Source organism: Danio rerio, chromosome 6, assembly GCF_049306965.1.
Source record: "Danio rerio strain Tuebingen ecotype United States chromosome 6, GRCz12tu, whole genome shotgun sequence".
Lineage (NCBI taxonomy): Eukaryota > Metazoa > Chordata > Actinopteri > Cypriniformes > Danionidae > Danio > Danio rerio.
Window position 1 is genome coordinate 49,336,792 of NC_133181.1, and position 20,282 is coordinate 49,357,073.

A 20,282-nucleotide genomic window follows, 5' to 3' on the forward strand; every position below is an offset into this window, starting at 1 on the left:
AATAATTAATATTCACTGATTAAAAAAAAATATATATCACAGATTAAAAGACTAATATAAATTTCATTCATTCATTCAATTTCTTTTCGGCTTAGTCATTTTATTAATCTGGGGTTGCCACAGTGGAATGAACCACCAACTTATCCAGCATATGTTTTATGCAGCAGATGCCCTTCTAGCTGCAACCCAGTATTACGAAACATACAGACACACTTACTCACACACACATTTATACACTACAGACAAATAAGCTTACCAAATTCAGCTATAGCGCATGTCTTTGGGCTTGTGGGGAAACCGGAGCACTTGGAGGAAACTTTCACGAACACTGGAAGAATATGCAAACTCCTCACACAAATGCCAACTGACCCAGCCGAGGCTCGAACCAGCGACCTTCTTGCTGTAAGGTGACAGCACTACCCACTGCGTCATCCTAATATAAAGAATATCAAGCATTATAAAATGCATTTATCACAGCATATACTAAACAGAAAACAACATACGCACCGGAGCACAACGAAATGTTGAAGTGTCTCGCTTAACAAGGCTGGCAACATGAGAAGTGCTGCTGTAAAATCAATTCCTGGAACATAAGATGTGGCATACAAACAAATATGAAGGAATCCATCCAAAGCTAGAATTTAATAATATTAATCAAGTGGAGAAAGTTTAGAAAGAGTACCTTAGAGTCAGGTCTATAGCATTCTTCAGTTGATCTCTCATCTTTCGATGAAAACCTAGAAAATTATTTTAAACACGTGGGTGTACATTTATTGTTGTTTGTAAGTAAAAACCTACAAATTTAAAATAGTATGTAAGCCATTAAAACCATGGTATAGATAATGAGACATACTTACATCTTGTAACTGAGCCATGCTTTCATATGACATGCCTTCATTGGTCTGATGCTGTTAGGCTGCATTCTGTTGTTCAATCTTGTCCTGAAAGACAATTGGAAACTTCAAAAACAATAAGATAAAGCAATAACTATTTACTTATTTTGAGATATTAATAAAATAGGTAAAATAGCTCAAGGTACCAGTTTCAGAACAGATGATACAAATTATTACATTAAAGAACAAAGTATAACTTAAAACGTCGATTTATACAACGTGGTATGTTAATAATTCTACATTAACATAAGTATAACGTTAAACGATAGTAAAGCACCAACAATTCTGGACATGAGAGTTTGTGGACACTCCTCAACATTAATGTAACTTAGACACTGAAACGAAGATATGTACGCCACGTTTGTAACGTAACTAGTCACGTTTACATAATCAGTCGCTTTGTCGGTGACAAAATTGTGATTTTTCTTCACAAAATGGCGGTGTTAACTTATATAACCGTCTAAAATTACATTTCCTCGGTCAACCGTGGCTAGAAAAATGGCCTCAAAATATAAAACATTATCGATAATTACAAATTTCCAGTATTAATAACAAAAGGTTTTATATCAAGGTATATGAAGACTTTAGTCGCGCGAGCTCCGGGCCACACCGCACATTACTCACGGCCCGAATCCGGTGCACGGATACGGCAGCGTCGGCTCGCTTCTGCCGCCGCAACTGGCCCGAGTGTATTTTGCTATTTGGGTTGCGATTATATTCCGCCGTGGCAACACTTATTAATAAAGCAGTAACGTTAACGTAACGTAAGATATAAGGCGCGAATACGTAACGTAGGCGATAAAGGGAACTTTTACACCGAGAAAACTAACAGCATATAGTACTCACCGTCTATAACGTTATGTCCCTCGGTGACTTCGATATCACATTGTATTAACTTCTTTAATAAGCTGCAGACATCTTAGCAAACTCCATCCTGCAGGCCAGCCCGGAGCACTTAAAGCGGGGGAAAGCCGAGACCCGAGAGTCAGACAAAATCAACAGAACACGGCTTCACATGTGAAAATGAGACTGAAAATATATCTTTAATACATTCTTACCTGAAAAGTGTGGACTCCAAAATAGACTTTTCTTTGAAAAGCGTGCGAAGTTCTGTGTAAACAGCCAGCATACTCTACCGACCGCCTCAGTAACAAACACTACTATAACGTCTCAACAAGCCAAATTCTTAAAGAGACAGCAACATCACCACCTGTATGAAGATGCTGTCACTCTGCATGGTTCTTATTCTACATCCCATAAACTATAGGGTCTTAAACAGTAAGCAAAGACCAGTATTTACGTTTTTAATGATTAAAATTACATTCAATTATAAATTAAATCATTAACATTTTTGAGAAAATTTAAATTAAATTTAAATACATGAAAAAAAAATAATTATTAAAATATTTAATTCAATCAATTTATTTATTTATTATATTTTTAAATTATGTATTTTAGTATTAATGTTTAGTATTAATACATTTAAATTAGTGTTATATAGTGTCTTGATCTTATCATGAGCTGAGGGTGCAATTTTGTTCCTATAGGGAAAAAAATATATAATTGTACCTTTAAAGGTGCCAAATTGGTCCTTTACGGTACAATTTTGTATCCAAATGTGCTATAAAAGGTACAAAAATGTACCTTTCAAACCTAAATCTGGACATTTGTACCTTTATAGCCCATTTGGGTACAAAATTGTACCCTAAGGACCAATATGGCACCTTTAAAGGTACAATTATATATTTTGTTCCCTCTAGGAACAAAATTGTACCCTCATTGTACCTTTTTTTCTGAGAGTGTGTGAAAGCGAAGCGCACTAAGAACAAAAAGCAACATTGTAACAATTTAAATCCTTATTTCGGAACAAAACAATCGATCTACAGGTGTGAAAGCACCCTTTGACTAACCTTAAACCTTTTCGAAGTATGAGTGATGGTTGTGCAAGAAAATTCCTTTCATCTCAAGATGCATTTACTTTTCCTTTCATCACCTATTGTACTAATGAATAATACATTATTTTCCATCTGAATATAGAGGTCATTTAATCATAAACTATTGTATTCTAATTACATAGATTAAAAAGTATAAAAAAGAAAATCATTTCCACTTACTTTGACGTTTGCATCTGTCCTCAAATGAGTGTGCTCTTTGCATTCAACCCTATAATTATTTATTTAATTGTAACTTAAAGATATAGACAGTAATTACAATCAAGGTTTTTCAGTTGACTTGCTATGCATTCATTGGGTTCATTAGCTGGAAAGTGTAAGGCCTTTGTGTCACTTTAGCTGTGTCCACTCTTGAATTTTTTAATTCATCAACTTTGTAAAGCTGAATTATAGGGTTTGGTATGGGTCAGGAAGCTTATCTGACTGTAGTTGAACCAGAAACTCTTTTATTGTGAAAATGAACCTCTAAGTAATTGGAGAAAACAACCAATGCTCATTGAAAACCATCTGTTGCAACATCTTTGCCAAACAATATTGCCTTTCATCTTGTACATTTTGCAGCTCTAAATGAAAGGTCTAGTATAGCACTGATAGAAAGTGCTTTGTTTTGTCTGAAACATGAATGTGAGTGTAGTAATGATTTCTTACTTTACTTGTCGCACATACGTATGAACACCTGTCCAACCTGTCAAACCGAGCATCAGAATGGGGAAGAAAGATGATGTGACTTTGAACGTGGCATGGTTGTTGATGCCAGACAGGCTGGTCTGAGTATTTCAGAAACTGCTGATCTACTGGGTTTTTCACGTACAACCATCTCTAGAGTTTACAGAGAATGGCCCCGAAAAAGAGAAAGTGTGCAGTGAGAGGCAGTTCTGTGGGCTCAAATGCCTTGTTGATGCCAGAGGTAAGAAAGGAATGGCCAGACTGGTTAGAGCCGATAGAAAGGCAACAGTAACTCAAATAAGCACTCGTTACAACCGAGGTATGCAGAAGAGCATCTCTGAACACAAAACACATTCAACCTTGAAGCAGATGTGCTACAGCAGCAGAAAACCACACCGGGTGCCTCTCCTCTCAGCTAAGAACAGGAAACTAAGTCTACAATTTGCACAGGCTCACCAAAATTGGACAATAGAAGATTGGAAAAATGAGTCACAATTTTCTGATGCATCATTTGGATAGTAGGGTCAAAATTTGGCATCAACAACAAGAAAGCATAGGTCAATCCAGCCTTGTATCAACGGTTCAGGCTGGTGGTGGTGGTGTAATGATGTGGGGGATATTTTCTTGGCACACTTTGGGCCCATTAGTACCAATTGAGCATCGTGTCAACGCCACAGCCTACCTGAGTATTGTTGCTGACCATGTCCATCCCTAATGACCACAGTGTACCCATCTTCTGATGGCTACTTCCAGCAGGATAACGCGCCATGTCATAAAGCGTAAATCATCTCAGACTGGTTTCTTGAACATGACAATGAGTTCACTGTACTCAAACGGTCTCCACAACCACCAGATCACAATCTGATGGAGCAGATTTGGGATGTGGTGGAACGGGAAATTTGCATCATGGATGTGCAGCCAACAAATCTGCAGTAACTGCGTGATGTTATCATGTCAAATGGACAAAAATGTCTGAGGAATATTTCCAGTACCTTGTTGAATCTCTGCCACGAAAGATTAAGGCAGTTCTGAAGGCAAAAGGAGGTCCAACCTGGTACTAGTTACTGTAAGTGTACCTAATAAAGTGGCCGGTGAGTGCACACTTAAAATGTGAAACTAACTTGTTTTTACAATGATTGCTCTGAAAATTATAGCATTGAAAGGCGTTTTAGATCATTGCTTTGTGCTGTTAAAATAATTCAATAACTTGCCCGTGTGATTCTTTTTTTTTTTTTTGTATGAGAATGAATATAAGCTGTTCAATGTTTTACTGCATCTACTGTTAATTTAATCTGGAAACTGCAGTGAACTGCATTTATATGTGCACTTTCTGAGTTCTTACAAAAAAGTAGGTTAAAGCACTTTTTAATGAGCCATTGTTGAAGAAAAAGTACCTTGAATAGGTTCATTAACTTGGTTCAGAGTCACCCACTGGTTTGTGACTTTCTTGCGTTTCTCCAGCTGCTAGCCCAGTGTTGTCAAGTTGATACAGTTTTTGAAAGTGCTGACTACCATTGACAGGGTGGGTTGACTAGGAAAAGCTGAGAAAAAAAAGTGAAAAAGAATGTTTACTAGAAGCTAAAGTTACTGTACTGCATTCATCTATTCTCTGACTCAGAGTTCCAGCCTTGATGCTTTCTGTCTCCAGTGGATCACTGAAAACCTCACAGTTCCCAGTGCAGATTCAGTACTTGTATTGCTTGCCATGATGGGACACATTTCTGTGTCGAAAGGACAGACAGTCGGCTGAACTATATGCCACACAACCTGTTCTACAGGTACCTGCTGACGCGTAGCAATATAGTTTGTCACTTCAGAGCCACCGTTATCATTTGGTGTATCCCATTTTAGGTCAATGACAGATGAAGAGCTGTCAATCAATTCTGCTAGGCCTCTAGTGTGGCTGGTTTGTCTACAATGGGGTACAGAATTGTTTGAAATATTTAATATGTCAGTTTAATGTATGAGCCTGCATGTAAAAGGCTGAAGGTTTATTAATATTTATCTCAGAATACATTGAGTATAAAACACAGTGAAACATAGCAACCACAATAAGCCTAGAGAAGGCCTCTGCGGCACCAAAAGGGTTTTTAAGCTGGATCTTAATTTCCCCAGAGTCAGATCGTAGGCAGTGCTTTATCTGAAGACGGCTCTGGTTTAGTTCTTTTGCTACTTTTATGCTGGCACCATCAAAACGCTCTGTGCCATCCTTAAACCAGTTGATCTCTGATGAGTCTTGAGTTGGAAATGGCAATTTAAAGGAAGCAGTCCAGTTTTAACAATCACATTTCTGAAGAACCTGTGCAAAACATCAGCGAGAGTCTGGAATGTTTAGAGAGGCTTTTAACACTTATTCAGCATTAATAATTGCTTATATGTTTGATGTTAAAAAAATATTTCTTAATACAGGGCCATATTTATTAAAAGCTTGCTTCAGTGCAAACCCTAATTTGGAATAAAAACTAAATAAAAAATAAGGACATAATTTACTTGAGGCACTTGAGGTGAAATATGGCAACAAAAAGTATCCACACAGTTATTTCTGCAGCAGACCTTATTGCATATGTATTTGTAGGAGGTTCATGTATGGAATGTATCGGAGTAGAATATTTAAATCTCACACAAATATCACAAAACACGACTAAAGCCCTTTTTCACCCCATAGACTTCTGTTCACATGCATGTGAAAGTGACAGACTGTAAACTCAAGCTCGTGCAACAAGTTTTGCGGTTCGCTGTATTGCAAAGTTCAAACTTGTTGAAATGTATCAACTTTGTATACAACTGTATACAACTTTGAAATGTACAAAGTTCAAACTTTGACCTGCGAAACTACATCACATCACTGCGTGAGACCAATCGAAGATAAAAAGTGCGTTCGACATGAAGCACGTTTGCAGACGGTGATCAACGAGATTAGCTGAGGGCAGGCAGGGGCGGAGCTAAAAACGGAGCCGTCAGGCCGGACACTTCGGGGCTCAAATTTGCTGCAGTCATGATCGAATCACATAGCGTCATCATCATTTATTTATTTATAACAACAAAAGATTTACAGTACAAATAAAACAGAATACAGTCTTTACAAACTATAGTTCATTATTAAACAAGAAGAGAATTATAAATTAAAATTAAGTAGCCTATATAACAAACGCATGAGAAATATAGTGGTAAATGAGAGGGCTCTAAAAGAGGAAATACATTTCCACGAATAGGGTTATTTTGGATAATAAAAGCATTTTTAAAAAAGCACTTTAATCCAAAAATATTGAACAAAAGGAGCAAAATAAATGAGCTAAGTTACACTTTAAGTAGAAATCAATGTCACTTCTAACATTTCTGCAAAAATGGCTTGACAGGAAATAAAATATTTTAAAATCACATATTTTAATTTTTAATAAAATATTTTTTTTAACTTAATTTAAGAAATCTTTCAAGATCAATGATACTTATTTTATTACAAGTTTGTAAGACTTATTTGAGTTAATATATTGGTTGATTACTAAATTATATTATCTAAATCATTTATGGAGCTGAATACAATAAATAATCTGTATTAAAAGGTCGAATAAACCTGTGCAAACAATCTAGTCTTTATGAACAAATTATTGAACAACAGATGATACTGCTGTATCCCTTTTCGTAGAGTCATACGACAGAATTTTGCATGCTCTAACTCTAGTGTAACAGCAGCATATTGAGGTCCATGGTATTCTATTTAATAGTATTTGTGTCATTGTTGTTATTTGGTGACCGGCACCTGATTGTCATCAGCTCTGCTTGTTTTGACCCGATGCTAATCTGTGCTGCTCTTGGTAGATTGTGTTGGTCATTATGGAAATGAGCTGCTGTATCTGTTCTTTAATTCGTGCATTGTCAGATTTCCATTTCCATACTTTTATGGGATTGCGATCTTACGCTAATTTGTTGTTTTCAGTAAATATGAGCCTTAGGATCCAAATATCTATTTATTTAGGTTTAAACTAGTAATAAGACATTGTGTAATGTAAATCAGCATCAACACCTCCAGCTGCTACATTGAGGTCAGTTTTGCACGCAAATCACTTTAGCCTGATTCTGTCCTGATTGTAAGCTGTGCATTGCAGACTCTTCTTTACCTCCACCTTTTAAGGAGGGGTTTTTAAACCTTTAGGACACACGCCAATGTACGTATATACAGAAAATCACACGTTGATGTACGTACATACAGAAAATGCTGCTTCGCAAAGCCAAGTTCACAGAGCCCTGATAGTGTGGTTAAGTCGAACACTGAATATGTTTACATGGGCAAGAATACTTTAATACGATTTTAATATAATTAAAACAATACTCTGATTAAGAATCTACCATGTTAAGAGCGATTTTTTGATTACCTTAATCTGACTTAAGTCATAATTGAACTAAACAGAAGACGTGGAGTCTGCATATATTAGTAGCATTATTGATTGAACACCGCAATCAAACTATTACCTTCATGTAGGATTTTGCCGCTGTCAGTAATGGACCGCACACACATACACATCACAAAATGCGTAAGCTTTTTTTCTTTCCATTCAACGTGCAGTATTGATAAAAACAACACTCTTCCACCAGTCCTTACTTCACATTTGCGTCAAATAACCTAGTTTGTCACAGGGGCATGAAAGAAATGTTCATAAATGAAAGTTAAACTTCCAAACTGCAGTTATAGTCAAGAAATTAAAGATGAAACAATCAAAATTACATGCAGGAAAAGTGAATACCCTGGTGACACAACGCTCAAGAAGCACTTCTTGTAATTATATTATTGTCTTATTCAGATTAAGGCAAATAACTATTACTGATGTCAATGTAAACATAGTCTTTAGTTTTCAATGTAAGTAAGAGATTCAGAAGGGCATCTTGCTTATATGATTAAGGGCACTTTTTTTGTCAGACGGCTCACCGGTTTAACTTTCATTCACCGTCATTATTTTTAAAAAGCACCCGGTCCATTTTATTTTTATGTTTTACTGGAACGCATTAACTCTACAGGTGCCTGATAGTTAGCTATGGAGCTAACATTAATCATATTATTTCCTCTAGTGAATGCATAAAAATCGTCATAATTTACTCGAGCGCATGCCTCAATGTCTCGCACCCCCCTTAATAGGTGCTGGTGCCCCCTTGGTGGGGCACACCCCACAGTTTCAAAAACCCTGCTTTAGAGGACATGATGGATGCCAAATAAAGAGCAAATGCATTTTTGGAGCAGTTAATAAAGCAATACAAAAAATGACAATTATAATTTGTACAGTATCATCATTAATTCACTTTTTCTGGTTATGTTTCTTTCCAGTTGTGTGTTTCTGCCTTTTCTTTACTTCCATCTTTAGAGGACAGCTTGCAAAAGTAATGGATAAAAAAAATTAAATAAAAAAAAACAATTGATGCAAAGATGAAACTTACAATAGATCTAACTTCTGAGTATGAACCTCTGCTTTCAGAAATTTCTTTACCTTTATCGCTAGAGGATAAATAGCAAAATTGATGAAAAGAATACAAAGCAATTACCAAAGGCTTTTGGAACACTTAATACATCAATAGTGTGCAAGTATCATTAATTTACCTCTTCATGCTTATTGGCTTTGTTTGTTGTCTGGCTAGAACCAAGATCTGCTGGTCCAGAATGTGCATTTGATGCGGTTGACTGTCCACTAGTGTGCTATACTTTATCATCTAGAATGAAAGCAAGATATTCAAGATACCCAAGACGTTAGGATTGCAAGATGTAAACACTTGTGTGCACACACATAGAATATAGAACATAGAATCATACTGTGCCTTAAATGACACATAAATGACTTGATATGAGATATTATAATGATTCAGATATGGATTTCTAAAAAAAAAGTATAATAAACTGCACCAATTATAATATATAATTGCAATAAAATCTCTGAGACTTATAAAGTGAGTAAGACAACAACCTTTCTACTGTATTAGGAAGACGTGGACAGTTTGTTTAGTGTGGGTGTCCATTGCAGTGCAGTCTTTCAGGGATTTTAGCTAGCAGACCAATTAGGAGAAAACTGCTAAGAATAGTTGTAGAAAAGGTTATGAAGGCATGAACCAGATTTTGTTTCTTGGACTGCTGGAGAAATGGAGTATTACAGAAGCAGGTTTAACAGTTTAAAAAGCCTAACATGGGCTTGAGATATTTATTACACTATAATAATAGTTATAGGGTTGATTTTGGTACTTTAAGTTGATATTTTATGATACTAAATGTTTAAGTATCTGTGCAGGTGATGGATTGTGTAAGACCAACATGGATCAAACAACAGCATAGCAGTGCCTGTAACAAAACAATTAAGAAATAAAGAACAAAAACAAAAATATGCAAGTTTGCTGGCTTGAAGATGGTTGTTAATCACAAAGTTACCAAATGGAAACGTATTAATACAGTTGGATAGATCAATTACATTTGAGTTATAAATCACTTTCCTAAACTGCCTAAATTACATCCCTTCCCCAGTAAGGACCATTAATCTTGTCAGTGGAATCTGTAGCGAATAATTGCTTGGAACTGTTTTCCTCAGTCTGATCATGCGCTGCATCATTCCCACAGTGCCACACAGTGGCTAAACAGGAAAATGGCAGTGAAATAATGTCTGCGCTTACTCATGTTAATTGAAGTCAGTGTATTAATCAGAAAAATGAATGGATTCATTCAAGTATTGTTATACAAGTCCTAATTACACCATCAGATTGCATACCGAGTGAGTCTCCAGACAGCAGGCCTTCATCTGAACCTGCAGTCACATCTTCACATTGACATTCTCTCTGCTGAAAATCCTGACATTCATTATAAAATGATCAGCATGCTTTGTATGCACAAATGAGACTATTTTTGATGCTTACGTCACACCTGAATGGGTGTTACAGCATGAGTAGATTGCAAATATCAATAGAAACAGAGTTTCTTTTTGAGCATTTTTTTCTTTGTATTCATTTTTAGTGTATAATCCAGTCCTGCTCAGTCCAGTGTCTGCAGAGTCTTTTCTCTTGACCTCTTTTTCTGCTCCAGAACAATCTCTAGAAGAACATGCAGACGCACTTCTGTCCTCCACACCTGCTCTCTCTGGCTCAGAACTGGCTGTTTTGATAGCTGGGATTTTTCTCATCTTTTTCCTTCTGTAGCTTGAGCTGCTGTTCTTCTGCAGTCTTTGCCAGGTCAAGGCCTTACCAGCCTGGAATGTTTTCTGGGTTTCTTTTTGCCCCTAGAATCTAGATCAAAGATGCCCAAAGTAGGGCTCACGGGCCATCATCCCATCTGAGAATGATAGAGGGGGGTTTTGTTTGTTTGTTTGTTTCATTTTGCTACAAAAAAAGCAAATTTAAGTTATATATTTCAATTAAATATAAATGAATCAAAGTTTTAAAAACATAAATACTGTCTCTTGAGAAACAAAATACATCGGCGAGCAAACCAGGCCAAAAACTACTCTATCTCTGTTCTGTTTTTTTTTTATTTTTTTTTTTATACTGTAATAAGTTCAGTATAAAATGGAAAAAATACAGTAATAGATAACATAAAGCAGTGTTTTTTAGTTGTTTTAAAATATTATTAAATAAATTAGGAAATTACCCATAGCAACTACATTTACCTTTGGCCCATTAACCTTAATAAAGCTTGGATTTCGGCCCTTTACAAGAAAAAAGAAATAAAAAAATTGGGCACCCCTGATCTAGATCATTATCAGCTGGTTCATGCCATTATACAAACGACACACATGGCATAAAGAAACAAAAGATCTGTACAAAATAAGGTAAATTGTGCAGAATATATTAATCTTATAAGTCAAGCAGATTTAAAGTTATTCATAGTAGTTCAGCAATAATACAACTGTTCTAAAAAGCAGCTACAAGTGACTAGTAAAGAGAAGCTAACCTAATGTGTTCACATTGCACTAATACTAATATGCATTTCATTTGTTATGAGTCGGGATGCTAAATGCAGCATTAAACATCCTAAAGTTTTCCAAAATGTCAAAACCTTGAACAGATTTATTCTCATATTTGAGTTTTCTATGGTCGAACCACTTGTTCTTTGTTCGCTCAGTGAATATTTAAGGAAAGAATGCAAGAATGCCAAATGAATGCAAGCTGTTTACATGCCTCAAGAAATTGGAGAGATGTGCAAAACTTAGCCGTGTCGAGCTTAACTGTTTGATGCTTAAGCTGTTTATGACCTTGCATATTAAAAAGGTGCGTTTAAGACCATATGCATTGTTGGCATATTAAGCATAATTGGTTTTAAAACGTATATGTAAAACGCACACACATTAAAGTTATTTTAAGGCTGGGTTTGCAGTTATTAGGTACTGCAGTCCACAATAATTAAGTTTCAGGGACTTACATAAAATGGCGACACTGTGGCTCAGTGGGTAGCATTCACAGCAAGAAGGTCGCTGGTTTGAGTTCCGGCTTGGCTTTCCTCCAGGTACTCCGGTTTCCCCCCCATAGTCCAAAGACATGCAATATAGGTGAATTGGGCACATAATAAAAGACCAAATGTAATATAAAGTAGGACCAAAAATGGATTTACATGCATTAGGAAACACTTCTGAGCGATGACTCATATGTGAGTCATGAATTAACTGATTGATTCAAAAGAATCGTTCAACAAAGAGGGTTTTTGAGGGTTTCTGTGCTTTGTTTTGGTCTCCATTCATAAGTGTTTGTAAGGTGGCAAGAACCAGCTTTTTCTGGTAATAGCCCATCTTTGTTTCTGCTACAACTTATTGACAACATCCATACTACTGTAATTCAGCACACATATAATACATTGACAAAAATGTTTTCAAAATGTTCAGTTCTTACCTTTTATTAAAAGCCAGGCATTACAGGACTTGATTCCGGCCACTGTTTTATAGATGCCTTTATCCACCTGCATACAGTCCTCCACCACCAGCATCTGGATCAAGTTGTCTTTGCATACAGTGGTTTTCTCCATATTATAATCTATTGCTCTTTCCAACCCACATGATTTTGGATAAGGATTTCGAGAGGAGACTTATAACAGCATCTTCTCTCTCTATGGTCTTCACTTAACCTCAAAGTCTACCATTGGAACTATGAGAAAGTGCTTTTGGTTATTTTATGATCTGTTAATTATTCTGAATTGTAGAGAAGATAATGTTGACTAGATAATGATGCATATCACTCTTAAATTTAATGGAGAACACATTGACGTCCTTGACATCTTACTGGTAAAGGCCAGCATCATATGGCATGAGGTCTCTTATTGTAAAGATGTATTTCTTGGCCACTTCATTTAAGTCATGCTTTTTTGACTGGACTCCTTACTAAAAAATAATTTCATGGGAAAAATAATTCATGACGACATTTTACCAAAACTTGAGCTACACTAATACATGATTATTGACAATTGATGATAATTGAAATGGGCAAACAAGTGAAAATAGCAAAATAAAAGTAAACGTGTGATGACAAGTATACAATATAAACGCAGATTGTTTTCTGTTAACTCGCTCTGGCCATTTTATTCAGTGAATTTTTAACTAGACAAATGCGCTAACCAGATCATTCAGTTTGATTTGCAAACCAATTTAAATGGTTAAACATGTCCCCCTCACTTTTTTTTTAGATATAGCACTTTGCTTCATGCTATAATTTTCCCTCGAGAGTCGAAAAATTTTTTTTTTTCAAATTTAGGCTTTTCTGAACACAATTACTCAACATTGCTGCATATTTCTAAAACTATCACCAACATTCCACAACAGTATCACCATCACTCAGATTTGGTCCCCCCCACCTCTCAGACCAGAATTGCACCCTTGGTACCGGAATAAAAAAAAGTTTTGCATTGTATTTGTGCATATAAAAATAAAAAATAAAAAATAAAAAAAGCAAAAACAAAAAATAAAAAAATAAAAGTCCCCTGATAAAGTACACATAGTTACTCTTACACTAATACTAAAACATTAATTAACTGTAAACATGGTTTGTTACTCTCTGCCACTGGCTAAATCTTGTTATATGGGCTCAGATGTGTGAAATAATCACAAAATTTGCCTTGTAGATGAAAATCCTACTTCAGGGGTTTAGAAGGCTGAGATCAAGTTCAAAAGAAGCAGATCCATCAAGATTCATATTAATGTATTTGAGGTGGGAAATGTTTTTTTTTTTTTTTTTTTTTTTTTTTATATACAGAATGTAAGGAAATCATTCCAGTATCATTTCACCTACAAAATGTATCTCCTAAAAAAAAAAAAAAAGCAAAGAAACAAATGGAAGCTGTACCCCTGCTCGCTCTTGTTCGCTCTTGCCTTTCATCTCATTCAGTTTCTTCAACATCCAGCAGAAGTCAGTCACCCCATATTGGGCACAGATGCGCTCATAATCTTTCTTTTCAGCGCTCAGCAAAATCTCCCAGAACTTTGGGTCAATTTCACCATCCTTTCCTTACTTGGGTTTTAGGACGAACCTGACTGCAGGGCTATAAGGCATTTCTCAGTTGATTAAAGGAAAAGGTATAGCTATAGGATAGAGGATATATTTTAGGAAGGGTGGAGAAGGATATCAAACTTTTAAACCTAATTTCTTACAGTATTTTTTTTCTAGCACTGAACTTTATTAAAGCTTTGGGGGAACCATGGGTCCCTATACCTCCCCAAAAGAGTTCACAGAATAAAAACAAAGATACAGTATTGGTAATGCATTAGTCACAGAGATTGGCTAAAATAACTCTCTGTATTTGCAGGGTAAGATTTACAACACCTTTTCCTCTTCAGAACAGCCTTGAGCTCACTTGGATCGGTTGGAGCTGAAAAATGCATGAGCAAAAAATCAAATCACTGATTTATGTTATAAAGTTTCTTACAGTACATAAGGTACTGCGCACATTATTAATACTCACTGGATTCTTGGTTTGCTTTGTTCTTTTTGAATCCCACTAAAAAGAAAAGGGCACTTTATTTTATGGCGAAGAAGGGAAAATTCCCATTTTTTTAAACCTTCAGTGGGGTTCAGGATAACCATGATCATAGATTTTCTAAATGTAAACATTCGTAAAACATTTAAAAGTGTCTGCTTGGTCTGGAAAAACATTTGCTATCTAGAAAAAATACATACACTCTGGAATTTATTAAATGAAATCTCTGCTTACCTCAATTGTGTGTTTATGAGCAATGTGGTCATATTTGGTTTGGTGATATTTAAGATGCAATGAAATATCATTGTTACAGTAGTAGCTGGATCACCTACTACAATGGCTTTGAATATTGACAACTTGCCTGCATGTTTGCAGAAAATATAATGGGTACTGAGAATTTATGTATAGGTATATGCAGTCAGTTTGATTAAATAATTGGTATGTGAGATAAAATAACATTTGTAACCAGATAAAAGAGTTGCATACATTCTTGAATGGTAAGCGGCTAAGCACTATATTGCAAATAAAATTCGAATGATTTTTTCCTTCAGAAATTTCTTCAATGGTCTGAGTGATCATGACTCTGGGGACTTTACATTTCCTTTTTGATTCCCATTAGGGAGATCTAATAAGTAAATATCAAAGATTTTACAGTCCACCTAATGTATTTTTCACATTAGAGCTGCCATTTGTAATGTGTTTTTAATCTGACTTCTATTGTCATTCACCTGCAGTTGTTGTTCATTCATTCATTCATTCATTTTCATTCAGCTTAGTCTCTATTTCAGAGGTTGCCACAGCGAAATGAATTGCCAACTATTCCGGCATATGTTTTTTTTTACACAGCAGATGTCCCTCCAGCTTCAACCCATTACTGGGAAACACTCATACACACTCATTCATTCTTACACTTATACACTATCCTCCTACTGCATGTCTTTGGACTATGGGGGAAACCGGAGAACCCAGAGGAAACCCACAAGAACATGAGAAGAACATGCAAACTCCATTCAGAATTGCCAACTGACCCAGCAGAGACTCAAACCAGCAACGTTCTTGCTGTAAGGTGACAGTGCTAACCACTGAGCTTCCATTCTTACCAGTTATTTTTAGTTATACAAAACAATTTGTTATGATGGTTCACACAGCAAACTGGTATTACTTACTATATTATTATGTATTGTCTTTATTATTAGCATAGTGAGTACAGAGCAAATGTTTTTACAATTTACTACATTTACATTAATCTAGTAAATGATGGTAGCTTCAAAGGAGAATGGTGAGGGAGTATTTAAGCAAATTCTAGTCATTTTTATTTCTTTCAGAATTTTAAATATAGTCCATTAATGGAATATAATCACCAGAACTGGTGGTGCCAAATTTTGGGTCATTTATCAATCTTGAGCACTGAAAGATTTGCACCTTTGTTCATTTACTTATCAAGCACACAATTTTCTGTGGCAGACGATGAATTATTTTTAAATTAGCATTTTCAAATAACCACCATCCTTGTTCTGACCATTAATGGATAGGGATTCGCCTGGTGACAGGGAAAAAAAGAAGAAGTGTCTACACTGAAAGTATGTAATTTTGGAAATCGTGACACTGTCACACCAGAAATTGCTTTGTGGGATAATAGCAAGGCTTCGGCAAGGAAATTGTTGAGGTGAAGTCAACATAAAAGTTGATAGAAGGTGTGTGTTTTTATTTCTTTTTTTATAGCTTTTTTTTCTTTGTTGATCCAGAGAATAAGGCTATTTGTAAACATATGTTGATATCTGGCCTTAAAAATGTAAATGCTTTTTCTCCTTTTTAAAAATAGCATTTTATGATATAATTTCAATCATTTGCAGAAAAAAATAAATACAAATAAAATAAATCAATTCTACCCCCATCCAAATTAAAAGTTTTTGACATGATGTGTTACTATTATAAGTATTTCTTATGTATATGTGATACAAACATACCGTTGAAGTCAGAACTATTAGCCCCCCTTTGATTTTTTTTTTCTTTTTTAAATATTTCCCAAATGATGTTTAACAGAGCAAGGAAATTTACACAGTATGTCAGATAATGTTTTCTTCTGAAGAAAGTCTTATTTGTTTTATTTTGGCTGGAATAAAAGCAGTTTTTAATTTTTTAAACATCATTTTAAGGACAAAATTATTAGCCCCTTAAAGCTACCCCCCCCAATAGTCTACAGAACAAACCATCATTATACAATACCTTGCCTAATTATCCTCTCCTGCATAGTTAACCTAATTAACCTAGTTAAGCCTTTAAATGTCAATTTAAGCTGTATAGAAGTGTCTTGAAAATATCTAGTCAAACACTATGAACTGTCATAATGGCAAAGATAAAATAAATCAGTTATTAGTAATGAGTTATTAAAACTATTATGTTTAGAAATGTTGAAAAAATCTCTCCATTAAACAGAAATTGGGGAAAAAAAATAAACAGGGGGGCTAATAATTCAAGGGGGCTAATAATTCTGACTTCAACTGTACATGGAAACCATAAAACTATACAGAAAACTATACAAAACCATTTTGTCATATAAATATTTAAATGTAAATTTAAGTTGTATCATATACATACATTTTATATCTAAATGTAAAACTTATTCTCAAATATATGCATGCACACAGATTACAAATGCAAACTTTTATTTTAGATTAACTGATTAATTGCGATTCATTTTTGCCCAGCACTAAAGTAAATAGTTCCTGTTTTAAATATGAAGAGATTTTTGCTATTAACAGTTGTTAAGTGGAATGGCATTTTAGTGGATCTCTTGTTTTGTAAATCATGGTATTAATATATTAATTGTCAACATTGGTCACTAAAAAGGATAAACAGAACACATTCTAATATAGTGAAAGTCAAAATTATTAGCCCTTAATTAAAGCCTTTCTGAAACGATGAGTCACACACAAATTTGCACATGTAGTCTTGTGCATATACATATACTTTAATTTTGCACTGATTTTGCATAGTAAAAGTGACATTAATATACACTGCTGTATGGAAATCCGCTGTTAATTTACAAAATAAACCTGATTTATTGTTCACAAGCCAGGATTGAAGTGTTTTCTCTTATATAGTTATACTGACACGTGGCTGTAGTGATGAATAGCAGTTTAGCTCTCTTTATTATGAACATGCACTGTTTTAAACTCGTAAAACTCATTCTTGAGGTGCAGATGATCACAGAGAGCTGAACAGATCTTTTAATCCAAGTTGCTTTGCGCACGTCCTGTCTTGTTGATATGATTATATGCATTACTACAGAGACATGTTAATATGCGTCTGATAATCAATTCGGTGGGCGGGGAAACCGCACTCCTATGTCACGTTATGGTCGGTCTCAAAACGAGAGGGATCCTATTTTAATGTCAGGAAATTTAAAAACAAACATTATTGTGTTTCTATCAGACCCAACATGACTGTGGACACACTATACCTACACACAGTTCTGTCCAAACAGTTTACAAAAGATAAATTTCATTATATGTGCCCTTTAAACTGAATACTAGTATCTTGAAAACATATCCAGTGCAATATTATGTACTGTAATCAAGGCAAAGATCAGTTACTAGTTATTAAAACTATTATGTTTAGATTTGTGTTGGAAAAAACTTTTCGTTAAACAGAAATTTTGGGAAAAAATCTATAAAGGGGCTGATAATTCTGACATGACCCCATGCAAGTGTTTGTGAAACATATTTACAATGCAAAGTGCTCTCTGTGAGCTTTTGAAGTGATTTCATGCTCTTCAAACATCTCCATGTTCATCAAGCAGGTAAATATGTCGCCAATCTTACAATCATAACCTCAAAACATGCCCACTTTCCTTCGTGACTCCGCTAATTAAACGTTCCCAGTGTGTAAATCTTTCACCTTGGATTACTAGAGACTCTTAGGATCACTTGATCACGAAGCCCCCAACAGCACTTAGAAGAATTACAGCCGATGACAATGTTTTCCTGGCACGCTAAAACCCATGCTGAGCAGATGATTCATTGAAATATCATCCGTCTCTTGAACCGGCTCCAAGTGTTGTCCGACTGGGAGCGCTCATGAGTTTGGTCAGACAGTGTATGGTACTGTATGTTCTTTTACCAGCCTTCTCCAAGGGGAATGTAAACTATGCCCTTCAGTGCAAGACATTTTTTTAGCAAGGATTTGAGGCAGGCGACAGAAAGTGACATCGAGTTAAAGTGGAGACTCGTCTGTCTCTGATCATTTGGCTTGTCGTGGGAGAAGTCAGCAGGTGTCACTCATATTTTGGCCTCTAGCATTAAATGGAGATCAACACATATCACTGCGGCATGCAATGCTGACATGTTTTGAGTGATCTCCGGACTTGCTGAGCTCTTCTTCTGAAACGCATTGGCACTTCAAGCAACGTGGAAATTAAATGTCAGTTTTGAGAGGTCTTATTGTTTTTAGAACATTCGATCTCATATAATGAAGGCAAAAGCTTTACAGTAAATAATAAGCTGCCATTTTATTTTGGTCATGTTATGTGGTGGTAAAGAAAAAAAGTGTTTTGACATGGAAATAAATTGGGGGTATCATTAGCTACGTTTCCGTCCACCTATTTGTATGCGCATTTTGGATATGCACATAAAAAAAAAACGATTGAAAGAAATCCCAAGATGCACATAAATTATGAAAATTTGCATAAAAAGCATATGCGCATAACTGAGTAGGATAAACTATTTATTCGATAAGATATGCATAAACTACGATTGAAACACTTTAACCACACAAATTATGCGCATCAAAAAAGATCATGTGATTTTGTTATAAGAGATCATGTGATGGTAAAAATGTGTGTGAATGGACAAACCAGCAGGCTGAGCACATTGTGAAACATCTAAAATGTTGTTTGGGTCATTCTAAACCATCGTAACCATTTTAGTATAGTGTTATTATTAATTACCTCCAGAATCTAGAGCATGCATGCTTCGTGTCTCACTCTTCAAACGCCACCACAAGTTCATTGCGTGTCAGCATTGCCTTCTGAGGTGCAAGTCATTTATTAAATGAAGAAAAGATTCGCGCAGCTTCTACTACTGTTGAAATTTCTGATTTTTACTGTTGATATTAGGTGCCAGTTAATCAGGAAGTGACTATTTTTTTCTTTTTGACTCGTTGGATGGAAACATTGCTTCATTTGCACATCTTTTATGCCATATTTCAGTTTTGTGCATAAAGTAAATTCGCATTTTTGGATGGAAACATAGCTAGTGATTCTTATTGTATATTATTAATTATTTTTTCTTAATGTTATTTAATAAATTAATGTTTTAAAAGAAAGTACTATTTTCTACTTCAAAATTGCATTGAATTAAACTTTATTTTTTTATTCTTTATTTAGTTTTTAAAACTTTTTTTATTATCGTGCAATTTACAGTATTAGCAAATACTGGAAAATAATGAAAGCAGTTAGCAATAGTACTAATTGTTTAAAAAGTAAATAGGGGTGCACCGATATGTATTTTTTGACCGATATCATTAACCGATAACTCCTCAGATTTGGAGGCTGATATATATTAAATAAATATACAAATATATTAGCTGATGAATATAAATATTTCAAAATGTTAAATTTTTATACAGGGAACAACTGATTCTACTTAACTTCTTAAAAGTTTGTTCTAATCTTAGCCCTCTTAAGCAATATTTTTTTTGATTGTCTATAGAACAAACCATCGTTGATTTCCCTAATTATCATAACATGCCTAATTAACCTAGTTAAGCCATTAAAGGTCACTTTAAGCTGATTACTAGTTTCTTGAAAAATATCGGTAACACTTTATTTTGATGGTCTATTTGAGTATTAGTTGA

General features: G+C 35.1%; 2 long non-coding RNA genes across 3 annotated transcripts in view; one reads left to right on the plus strand and one right to left on the minus strand.

Annotated features, from left to right (window-relative positions):
- The window catches only part of LOC137496012 (uncharacterized), a 66,026-nt gene that overhangs the window by 35,806 nt on the left and 9,938 nt on the right, over window positions 1–20,282 (plus strand). The window lies entirely within an intron of this gene.
- On the minus strand, window positions 311–2,057 carry LOC137496011 (uncharacterized). 2 transcript variants are annotated; one of them, XR_011016075.2, is made up of 6 exons: window positions 1,952–2,057; window positions 1,740–1,847; window positions 858–941; window positions 683–737; window positions 508–583; window positions 311–433 (listed from the first exon to the last, which is right to left on the minus strand). It is a non-coding gene; the product is annotated as an uncharacterized lncRNA (long non-coding RNA). The 2 variants fall into 2 exon arrangements; XR_012408201.1 differs by lacking the exon at window positions 683–737.